The 10,147-nt window shown below is 31.5% G+C and overlaps 1 non-coding gene across 1 annotated transcript; it reads left to right on the top strand.

The window, feature by feature from the left end:
- Nucleotides 1-2,990: 2,990 nt before the first annotated feature.
- Nucleotides 2,991-3,097, top strand: LOC133813239 (small nucleolar RNA R71). Its single transcript, XR_009884273.1, has one exon. It is a non-coding gene; the product is annotated as a small nucleolar RNA R71 (small nucleolar RNA).
- The last annotated feature ends 7,050 nt before the right edge of the window (nucleotides 3,098-10,147 follow it).

Here is a 10,147-nt window from a genome sequence, read left to right as displayed (position 1 = left end):
CTGAAGAGGAGGCTGACTGGAATAACAAGCTCGAAGTCTTTGTCGATCCCAAAAGCACGTTAACCTTGCATTCGAGATCAACAATGCGTTTTGCACATGACAGCTGTTAGGAAATCCCTATTCCTAAGGGATTTTCTATTATCAGATATTAAATCCTAATTATCATGGGATATTATGTAATGAATGTAATTATTTACATTTATTTCAAATTTGAATAATGGATTGTAACTTCCCTGAATCAATGGAAGATATTCTCATAACCAGGTCTATAAATAGCCTGGTATTTTTCATTTGTAGACACACATAAATTGAGAGTGAGAATACTCTGTCAAATTTTTCTGAGAAAACTTTGAGAGAGTGTTAAGATCAATAATATTGACTCGTGGACTAGGCAGATTTTAACTGTTGAACCACACAAAAATTCTATTGTTCTTTTCTTCTTTTCTAAAATATTGTTTAGTGCTCTTCAAATTTAAGTTGACGAAAAACGACGTCAAGACATTGCATAACCCAAAAGGCATGCGACGATAGGAAAAAGCTCCAAAAGGGCATGTCATTGTAGACTTTTCTTGATATTCTAGGGCAATGAGGATTTGGTTATATCCTGAATAGCCATCAAGAAAGCAATATTATCCATGACCAGCTAAATGTTCAAGCATTTGATCAATAAAGGGTAACGGAAAATGGTATTTTCTAGTAACATTATTTAGTTTTCTATAGTCTATGTACACTCTCCACCCTGTTTGTACTTGAGTAGGGATTAATTCATTTTTCTCGTTTTCAACAACCATGATCCTTGATTTTTTAGGAACAACTTGACTGGACTAACCCATTGACTATTATAAATAGGGTAAATGATACCCACATCTAATAATTTCATGACCTCTTCTCTATCTACTTCTTTAATATTTTGATTTAACCTTCTTTGACATTCCCGGGAAGGTTTTAGCATTCTCTTCTAGATGGATTCTATACTTACATATGGATGGGCTAATTCCTTTAATGTCTCCAATGGTCCAACCTATGTCTTCTTTATGTTTTCTAAGGACATCTACCGATTTATCTTCTTGTTCTTTATCTAAGGCGGATGCTATGATAACAGACAAGGTTTCAAACTCTCCTAGAAAAGCATATTTTAAATTTTCTGGTGAAGGTTTTAGGTCTAACATTGGAGACTCAAAAATTGATTGAATATGCTCTAGGGTGAAAATAGTTCAGTTTTGATATCATTTAAGTTCATAGATTCTAACAAATAATTCACATCATTTATCGAATCATCAACATGTAAGCTCATACCAAAATATTTTTCACAAAAGCCAAGCAAGTCAGTTCCATCCTCTTCAAAAATATTATCAATCATGTTAACTTCTTGCACTTCCTCACACTCAATAGATTTAGCAACATTAAATACATTCAATTCAACAGTCATATTTCCAAAAGATAATTTCAAAACGCCATTACGACAATTAATAGTTGAATTAGAAATAGCTAAGAATGATCTACCTAAAATAATAGAAATTTGAGCATGCACATTTTCCACGGGTTGAGTATCAAGAACAATGAAGTCAACAGGAAAGTAAAATTTATAAACTTTTATCAAAACATATTCTATAATGCCTCTAGGAATTTTCACAGAATGATCGGCTCATTGAAGAGTTATAGAAGTAGGTTTTAGTTCACCAAGACCAAGTTGTTTATAAACAGAATAAGACAACAAATTCACACTAACACCCAAATCAAGTAAATCCTTGTTAATAAAATGATCACCAATAATGCATGAACTTGTGGGACACCCAGGATCTTTATATTTAACAAGACTCTTATATTGAATAATGGAACTAGCTTGTTTAGTTGGAAACGTCTTTTTAGAAACATTAGTGTTTCTTTTCACAGTACAAAGATCCTTCCAAAATTTAGAGTATGCAGGAATTTGTTTAATGGCATCTAAGAAAGGGATATTGATACTAACTTGCTTAAAAACTTCTAAGATGTCATTATATTGGCCGCCTTTTTTATTGGAAGTAATCTTTGTGGGAATGGAGCTTTGAGAATATAAGAATGGATTGGAGTATCCTCCTTTAAGATTTATTGGCATTAGAACTAGAATGTTGACTCTTTTCTTTTTCTTTTTCAACCTCAGGTATGTAATCAAATTTGACAATGTTCTTTCCGGACCTAAGAGTTGAAATGTATTTGGCTTCTCCATTATGGTTAGACTTTCATATCTCATATTGGCCTTTTGGATTTGGGATAGGTTGACAATGAAATGTTACTTTTTCCCTATCAGCTAAAGCAGTAGCGAGTTGTCCTACTTGTGTCTCGAGTTTGGTAGTTGATTGAGACTGGTTTTGTACGATTTGTTGAGTGGATTGCATAAATTGTTGTAAATTATACTCCAAGGAAGGTTTCCTTTGTTGAGGATGTGGTTGATTTTGTGGAGCATGAGTTGGTTTTGTGTGTTGTATTGGTGCCCTTGATTCATTGGAGGCTAGTTTTGTCTCCATGAAAAAATTGGATGGTTTCTCCAATTTGGATTATAAGTGGATGAAAATGGGCTATCATTTGGTTTCCCATAAGCATGAAGAGCATTGGCTTCCTCAGAAAAGGCCTCTTGGTAGGAAGGACATGATTAGACATTATGACAAATACTAGAACATATAGAACAGACATCTTTTCTGGGTTGCATTGGAGAATTTATAGTTTGGCTTATGGCTGAAGCTTCTACTTTTCTCGCTAATTTGTCTAAAGATGTTCTGAAGTATAATTCATATTTTACTTCATACCTTCCTCCTCTTTTTGGTGAATTAGTTGACCTAGACCTAGGATCAAAATAATTCCATTGTTGTGAATTCACAAATAAATCTTCAAGGGCGTCCCAAGCCTCTTGCCCTTGAAAATGTATAAATTTTCTAGTATGCATAGATTGAATCATTTGACGATTAAAGGGACTCAGACCATCATAAAAATATTTTACAAGACTCCATTTTTCAAAACCATGATGAGTACATTTTAATAAAAAATCTTTAAATATTTCCCAACATTCATAAAACTCTACATTATCTTTTTAAAAAAACTCGGAGATTTCTTTCCTTAGACTATCAGTTTTAGACTTAGGAAAAAACTTCAACAAGAATTTATTATAAAGTTGATCACATGTGGTTATAGACCCCTTAGGAAAGAAATTTAAGGAAGCTTTTGATTTGTCTTTTAATGAAAGATGGAATAATCTTAGTTTGACTAACTCATTAGATAATTTTTTAAATCTAAATATTTAGTAAATTTCTAAGAAATCTTTGGCATGCATGTAAGGATCCTATCTATATAACCCGTAAAAAGATGGCAACAATTGAATGATTTATTATTTAAGCTCAAAATGGGTAGAATAAGTGGTAGTAAAAATAATACATGAATGAGCATTAGATGAAGTAGGTGCAAAATATTCAAGTAAGATTTTTCATGCACAACATTTTCATCAACAAGATTTCTATTAATATTAGCAATTGGTTCCATGATGCTCAAATTTTTACTAACACTTTCAATTTCAAATAAAGATAAATGTCTCTTTACTAATCGATTTTTAGAATTACGTTCCCAATGATGCATACAATTTTCACAAACTAAGCGAAAAAAATAATCTCAAGTAAACAATTTTCTGATGTTGAAGATCAGTTAAAGCCGCAATATAATTTTTATGGTTTACTTGTCCCTAGGCCTATTTGATTCCACTTACTCGCACACTACTAACAACTCCCTGAGGTTAATTAGCAGAGCTAGGTTGAGAATTTTGTTCAAATTTCCTTTAAGCAGAGATTGCTTATGGTGAAAGGACAAGATTTGGTTTTTTTTTCTAAGTATTTTTTCACAATTACACAATAATATGGTAAGAGAAATAAAATCAGACAAAATATAATATGGTAAGTGGTTTGGTCAACACACACAAAGAATCAACATTTTCAAACTCAATCAATAAATATAATTAAATTCTAAGAATCATATCAAAATATTAATTTTTTTATTTCCAAACAAAGGAAAGAAAATGATGACAACAATTAAATAAGGAAACCCTTTTTCCTTGTTCTTCTAATCCTCACACGACACTCTCTCTCTCTCTATATATATATATTCTTACATTTTCTTCCATTTCACACTTGTGTGAACACAAATGTTCTAGAATTTCCATTTCATAATTTTCTAAAACAAATAGGGAAATTACTAACATTGCCTCTTTTTAGTCTACGTTCATGGTTTTCTCATGCATACTCATCATGCATACCATGTACATGCACACACACAAGCACACCAGTCTATCACTACTAATCATGCACACACATACTGATTAACGCCCAAACATGACTTCCACTAAGCAGGAGTCGTAGTATAGATGGGCATTTGATTCCACAAGGAGGTAAAGAGATAAAGAGAAAAATAAAACGGTTAGAAGGTAAGTAATATAAGAACAGTGAAAAGAAATAATATTTTTGTGGATTTATTTGTTTGAAGGATTAAAAATAAAAGACAATAAATAATAAAAAGGTTTGGTGAGGCATCGGGGTTCCACAATATTTGAGTAATAAAATTTCATACTTGAAGTACATGCACATGTTATTGTTACGAGAAACCTAGAATCGACATAATACCGTTGGCAATATGCAATAAAAGACTACTCACAAAATAATAAATTAATATCTCATGCTAATACTATTGTTACGAGAAATCTAGAAGCGACACTATATAATCTTGGCGATAATGCAGTAAAAGACTACCCACAAAATAATAAAATTAATATAAATTATTTTAGTAAAATTACATAGAAAAAACTTGACTGAATCTATATAGAATTAATAATAAATATTAATTGCATATATATTGATAGAAATAATAAAACTTAAATGTTTGAACATTAAAACACTTTTATAAATTCAAAATAAAAAGATTACAAAATACAATGCTTCACCCCTATCCTCACCAAAATAAAACTCTAGCCTAAGTTAAAAGTCATTCTCACATTTTCCATTGAAAATGTGAGAAGATTAGACTTAGAGATAAAATGGAGAAGAGAAAATAGAGGGAAAAGTTGCTAAGGAGAGAAGTGTGTAGAAAATGTGTGTTTCACAAATGAAAACTATATCCTATTTATAGGTGAAACTATGGTGGAAATGACATGTGGCAAGCTACCATTGGTTGAGAAGGAAGCGCATGGATCGCTAATTTTTGTTGAAAATAAGACACTTCTATTTGTTGAAAAAGAAGTACATAGATTGCCAATGTTTGTTGCAATGAGTTGTAATTGACATCTCTTATTGGTGGAGTAGAAATTGCATGAATTAGTGACATGGCATCTTCATGAATTGGATTGGGTTTTTTAAATTTGAGCTTGACTTCTTCAAAATGCCAACTTTCTTCATTTTCTTCCCCTTTTACTGCCTTTTCCTTTTGCTTTATTTTATTCAACCAAAATTGTATCATTTTCTTATAAAATGAAATCAAATTAAATATTTTCATTTATAAAACATATCACATTAATTCCATGAAAATATTAATTAAAACATAATTTATTTTGACAACTAAAATAAATAAATGTTCATTTTTTACCCTTAATCACAACCTCCAACTAGCTTATTGCTAGTCCCTAACAATTCAAACGGTTAAAAATTATTACCAAGATGAATTAGTGAACTAAATTATGCAAAATTTCCTAACAAAAAAATGTTTAGCGATAATTTAGAAAATGTTTTTTAAAACTATCAAAGTTGTAATTCAAGAGTCTTGTATGTGTGTGCACCAAACCATATTCATCTTTCATTAATTCATAACACAAACAATATCAAAAAATCACCAAAGAATAAAGTCTCAACTCCAAATCTCACAAAGGTATTGAAAATATTTTTTACGAGAGATGGTTGACACTCTTAGAGTTGGAAATTTATCAATTAACGCTGAAAAATGGATGTTATCGTTTTAGGACAAACAATGTTAACGAATATTGATCAAAAGATAGGCTAATCAATTAATTGAAATCTAAATGACATAAGAACCTTCAGGATTTTACAAAATGATATTAAGAGAAAAAATAAAGAACAAAACAAAATTAGATAAATAAAATACACAAACTTTTTTTTTTATGACATAAATTTAAAACAAATGTAGTAATGTTGAATTTTTTTTATTTGACAATTTTTTTTCTTCAACATGACTACAAAAGATGAAGATAAAAAATGTTACTCTTGTTCCTTTTTTTTCATTCTTTTTTTTTTAATATATTTCTTCTTCTTTTTATAATAATTTTTTTTACAATAGACAACATAAAAGACAATACAAGAAATTAAAAAGGAAATTACAATTAATACAACAAAGGCTCTTTAAAACAAAAAATTATCCCTCTAGTAAATGTCATGTTTTAAAATCCCAAAAATTAATTTACCAACTCAAATGATCAATAGAAGTTTTCAAAGTTGTTTTCTCATTCTCACAACTCACAAAAATTAAAAGCTTTAAACTTTAGGATTTTTCTCAACTGGATGTGTTAACATAAATTTATTTTTCAATGTTTGGTTGTGCATGGAATTACTCTAAAAAATTACTTCCTATTTGTAAAAATAGCAAAAACTATCTCACAAAAATTTTGTTGTCATGAATTTTGGAAAAATTTAACTCAAAATTTCAAAATGGTAATTAAATTAGTTTAAACAGATGAATATGCTCAATACCCCCAGCTTAAACGTTCTGCAAATGTCAAGGGTAAAATTGTAAAATGACATCCACCCAAGCAAAAACAAAACAATAAACACACAAAAGTAAAAACAAAAAGTAAACACACAAAACAGAAAGGAAAGATAAAACTTGATTAGTCTTTGGCAGACAGAAGCATCACTCTCACGCAAGTCTACCAACTACATATTGGCGTACTATCCAGTATCGAAAATGAATTTTCTTTTATCATGCGTCTCAATAATAGAAGCGTTAACCACATTTTCAGGAAAAAGAAAATGTTCAGTTTCAAAATCGTGAAGGAATTTATGTGATTTTGAGAAAAAATTTATGATTTCCCCCATGACTTTGTCTATCACATCAATATGGTAGCATTTGATTTCATTCGGAGTGGTTGAAAGAATTTTTAGCATGGGAAAGAGTTTCACTCCAAATGGTAATGGCATCATCCTCAATAGATTTATAAAAAAATGAGAGTATAGGATGGTGGCATTGTGTCATCTTGTGATGGGAATGGACTTAAATTATGTTAGAGAACAACGTCAGTCCATTCCAAAAATTGAGCCTTAAGTTCTCTAAGTTCCTCCATAAATTGTGTATTAAACTCTCTTTGTGCCTCCATAAATGTGTGTAAAGTGTCATCTAAGGAATTCTTATTAGTCCACACACTATATGGAGGTTCATGGGGGAAGTTAGGAAAATTTTGCTCAAAATTCATGTCAGGTGGGGCATGGTAGTTGTACTCAGACTTCCAACTAAAATCAACAAGATTGTTCCAGCTAGAATTATGATTCCTATGGCCGACTCTTTCTGGGTCACAATTGTAATGACCCAACTATCTATGGGACTTACGTCATTAAACCTACTAGACATAACTACAACTTTGAAAAGAACATACATAAGAAAATTCATAACTTTATTGAAACTTTGGAAAATAATATTTGTAATAAATAAGTGAGCTCATTGTTCTAAAATAAAACATAACTTTTAATAAAATTGTTTACAAAGCTAAATGCGGAAAAATACATAAAAACGTAATTTAAAGAGACTAAAAAAAACGTTGTCCTCGAATCGACACGCAGCCCATCCACTCCATTCACCTCCATACACACACCAAGCTTCCAAGAATCCTTCCGCCATTGCATCTATTTTCCTGCATCACACTAAAAAGAAAAGGAGTGAGCCTAATGCCCAGCAAGTAAAAACTAACAACATAAATCATATACATAAAATTATATCACAGCATATGCTAAAAACATATCATAAACATATACTATAAGCATATCATAAACATATGTCATATACTACTACAATGGCCATTATACTACTTGGGGCTTGTAAACTAAACAAGTCATATGCCCAATAGATTGGTGGGGCTTGCTAGTCAAGCAAGTCATATGCCCATAAATTATTGGGGCTTGCTAGCTAGACAAGTCATATGCCCAAGGTCTAATATCATACTATACATAATGTTAACATATCATAACACAACATAAGATAAGATAACATATAACATATCATATAAGCATACAAAATACTATCCTATTTTCCTTACCAAAACCGAGATATGAGAACAAATGCGGGACGTAGAACACTCCTAAAACCAGCAATAGAATAGTGAGTATTTCTAAAGGAAAGAGATGAAAAGAATAGAACTAAACCACCAAGAGAAAACTTACCGAAAAGACACCTTAAGTTCAAAGAACTTAAAAACCTAACCACAAAACCATAACAAAAGTTAGAACCTGAATGAAAACTAAAGAAACTAAGGAATCAAAAGAATTAAACTTAAGAATAAGGGTACCTTTGTTGATCTTAAGGATTGCCCTAACTCCAATACCGAAATACTCTAATCCTTACTTCCCAAGTGTTTGATAAAGATTAAGAATGATAAAGCTTTTTCTTTCCCAACCCAAGTGTATCACTCTTATGTTCTCACTAGCACCTTGGAGTATGATCATAGCTGAAGAGTAAGTGAAAGGGCTGGGTACTAGGTCTTATTTATAGAGTTTGAGGAGTGAAATTATCCTATTAAAAAAATACTTAAATCCTTAAATAAACATGATTATGACAAGTGTCATACTCTTAGTGGTTCTGGAAGGTTCTAGAGTTTCTAGATCTTTCTTCTATTTTAAAAAAATACTTAATTTCATTCTAACTATAATCCAAATTTAAATTTAAATAAAATAGAATCCTAACTTCTAACTTCTTAAATCTCGTAACTCTAAACTCACCTGTAGTAAAATCAACATAACTGGAGTTGTAAGATTCCGATTTAGACTATCTTTATACTGTCAGAAAGGTAATTTAACTATCTACGACTTTCTAGAAATACTATTTTTCGAAATTCATAGCATAACTATGTAAAAAATAGGTCGGAAGTTACAGTACCTTAAAGTTACGAAAAATCTATTTAATTATCTAAATAAAAACTTAATCTACAAAGAAACAAGATTGTGACAAATGTCATGCTCCTAATGGTCTTGGAAGATTCTAGAGCTTTCTTGAAATTTCTTTTATTTAAACTATAATTAAATCCTTAAATAAACATGCACACAACAAGTGTCATGATCTTATTAATTCTATCTAAACATTATAGTATAATAAATAACATCTTTATAATCAGCTATAATAATCAAAACCTTATGTTATAATTAATATTCTTAAACTATATGTTAAACTTATAAAATCTATAAGTGTTGCTACGAGTGTCCAACTAAGTCCCAGTTTGAACCAAAATCCACGAAATCTAAAATACTACAACTACTACTAGCTAGCTAACTAAGTAAACATTCTGGGACTCTATAATTCTCCCCTACTACAAAGAATTTCGTCCCCGAAATTTACTTACCAAACAATTCCGGATACCGAGCTTGCATGCCCTCCTCCAACTCCCACGTTGCCTCCCGTTCAGAACTATTTCTCCATAGGACCTTGACTATCGGAATACTCTTAGATCGTAATGCTTTCATCCCTCTATCTAGGATGCTAATCGGTTGTTCCTCGTAACTCAAGTCTTTCTGGAGTGCTATCGTATCATACTTGAGGATGTGAGATGAGTCTGACACATATGTACACAGCATTGAGATGTGGAACACATTATGACTATCTACTAAAGCTGGGGGTAGGGCTAACCTATATGCAACTGCTCCCACTTTGTCCAGTATCTCAAAAGGACCTATCAACCTGGGACTAAGCTTGCCTTTCTTCCCGAACCGCTTCACACCTTTCATAGGAGATATTCTTAAGAAAACTTGATCTCTGACTTTGAATTCCACATCACGCCTCTTGGCGTCCGCATAACTTTTCTGATGACTCTGAGCATCGAGCATGCGCTATCTAATCAACGCTACTGCATCCTGAGCTTCTATAACAGCTTCGAGTCCAAGTAGTTGCCTTTCTCCTACCTCTTCCCAATGTAGCGGCGATCGACACCTCC

This window comes from Humulus lupulus, chromosome 1, assembly GCF_963169125.1.
Source record: "Humulus lupulus chromosome 1, drHumLupu1.1, whole genome shotgun sequence".
Lineage (NCBI taxonomy): Eukaryota > Viridiplantae > Streptophyta > Magnoliopsida > Rosales > Cannabaceae > Humulus > Humulus lupulus.
The sequence above is the reverse complement of the archived record's forward strand: the minus strand, read 5'-3'. Positions and strand labels throughout refer to the sequence as shown.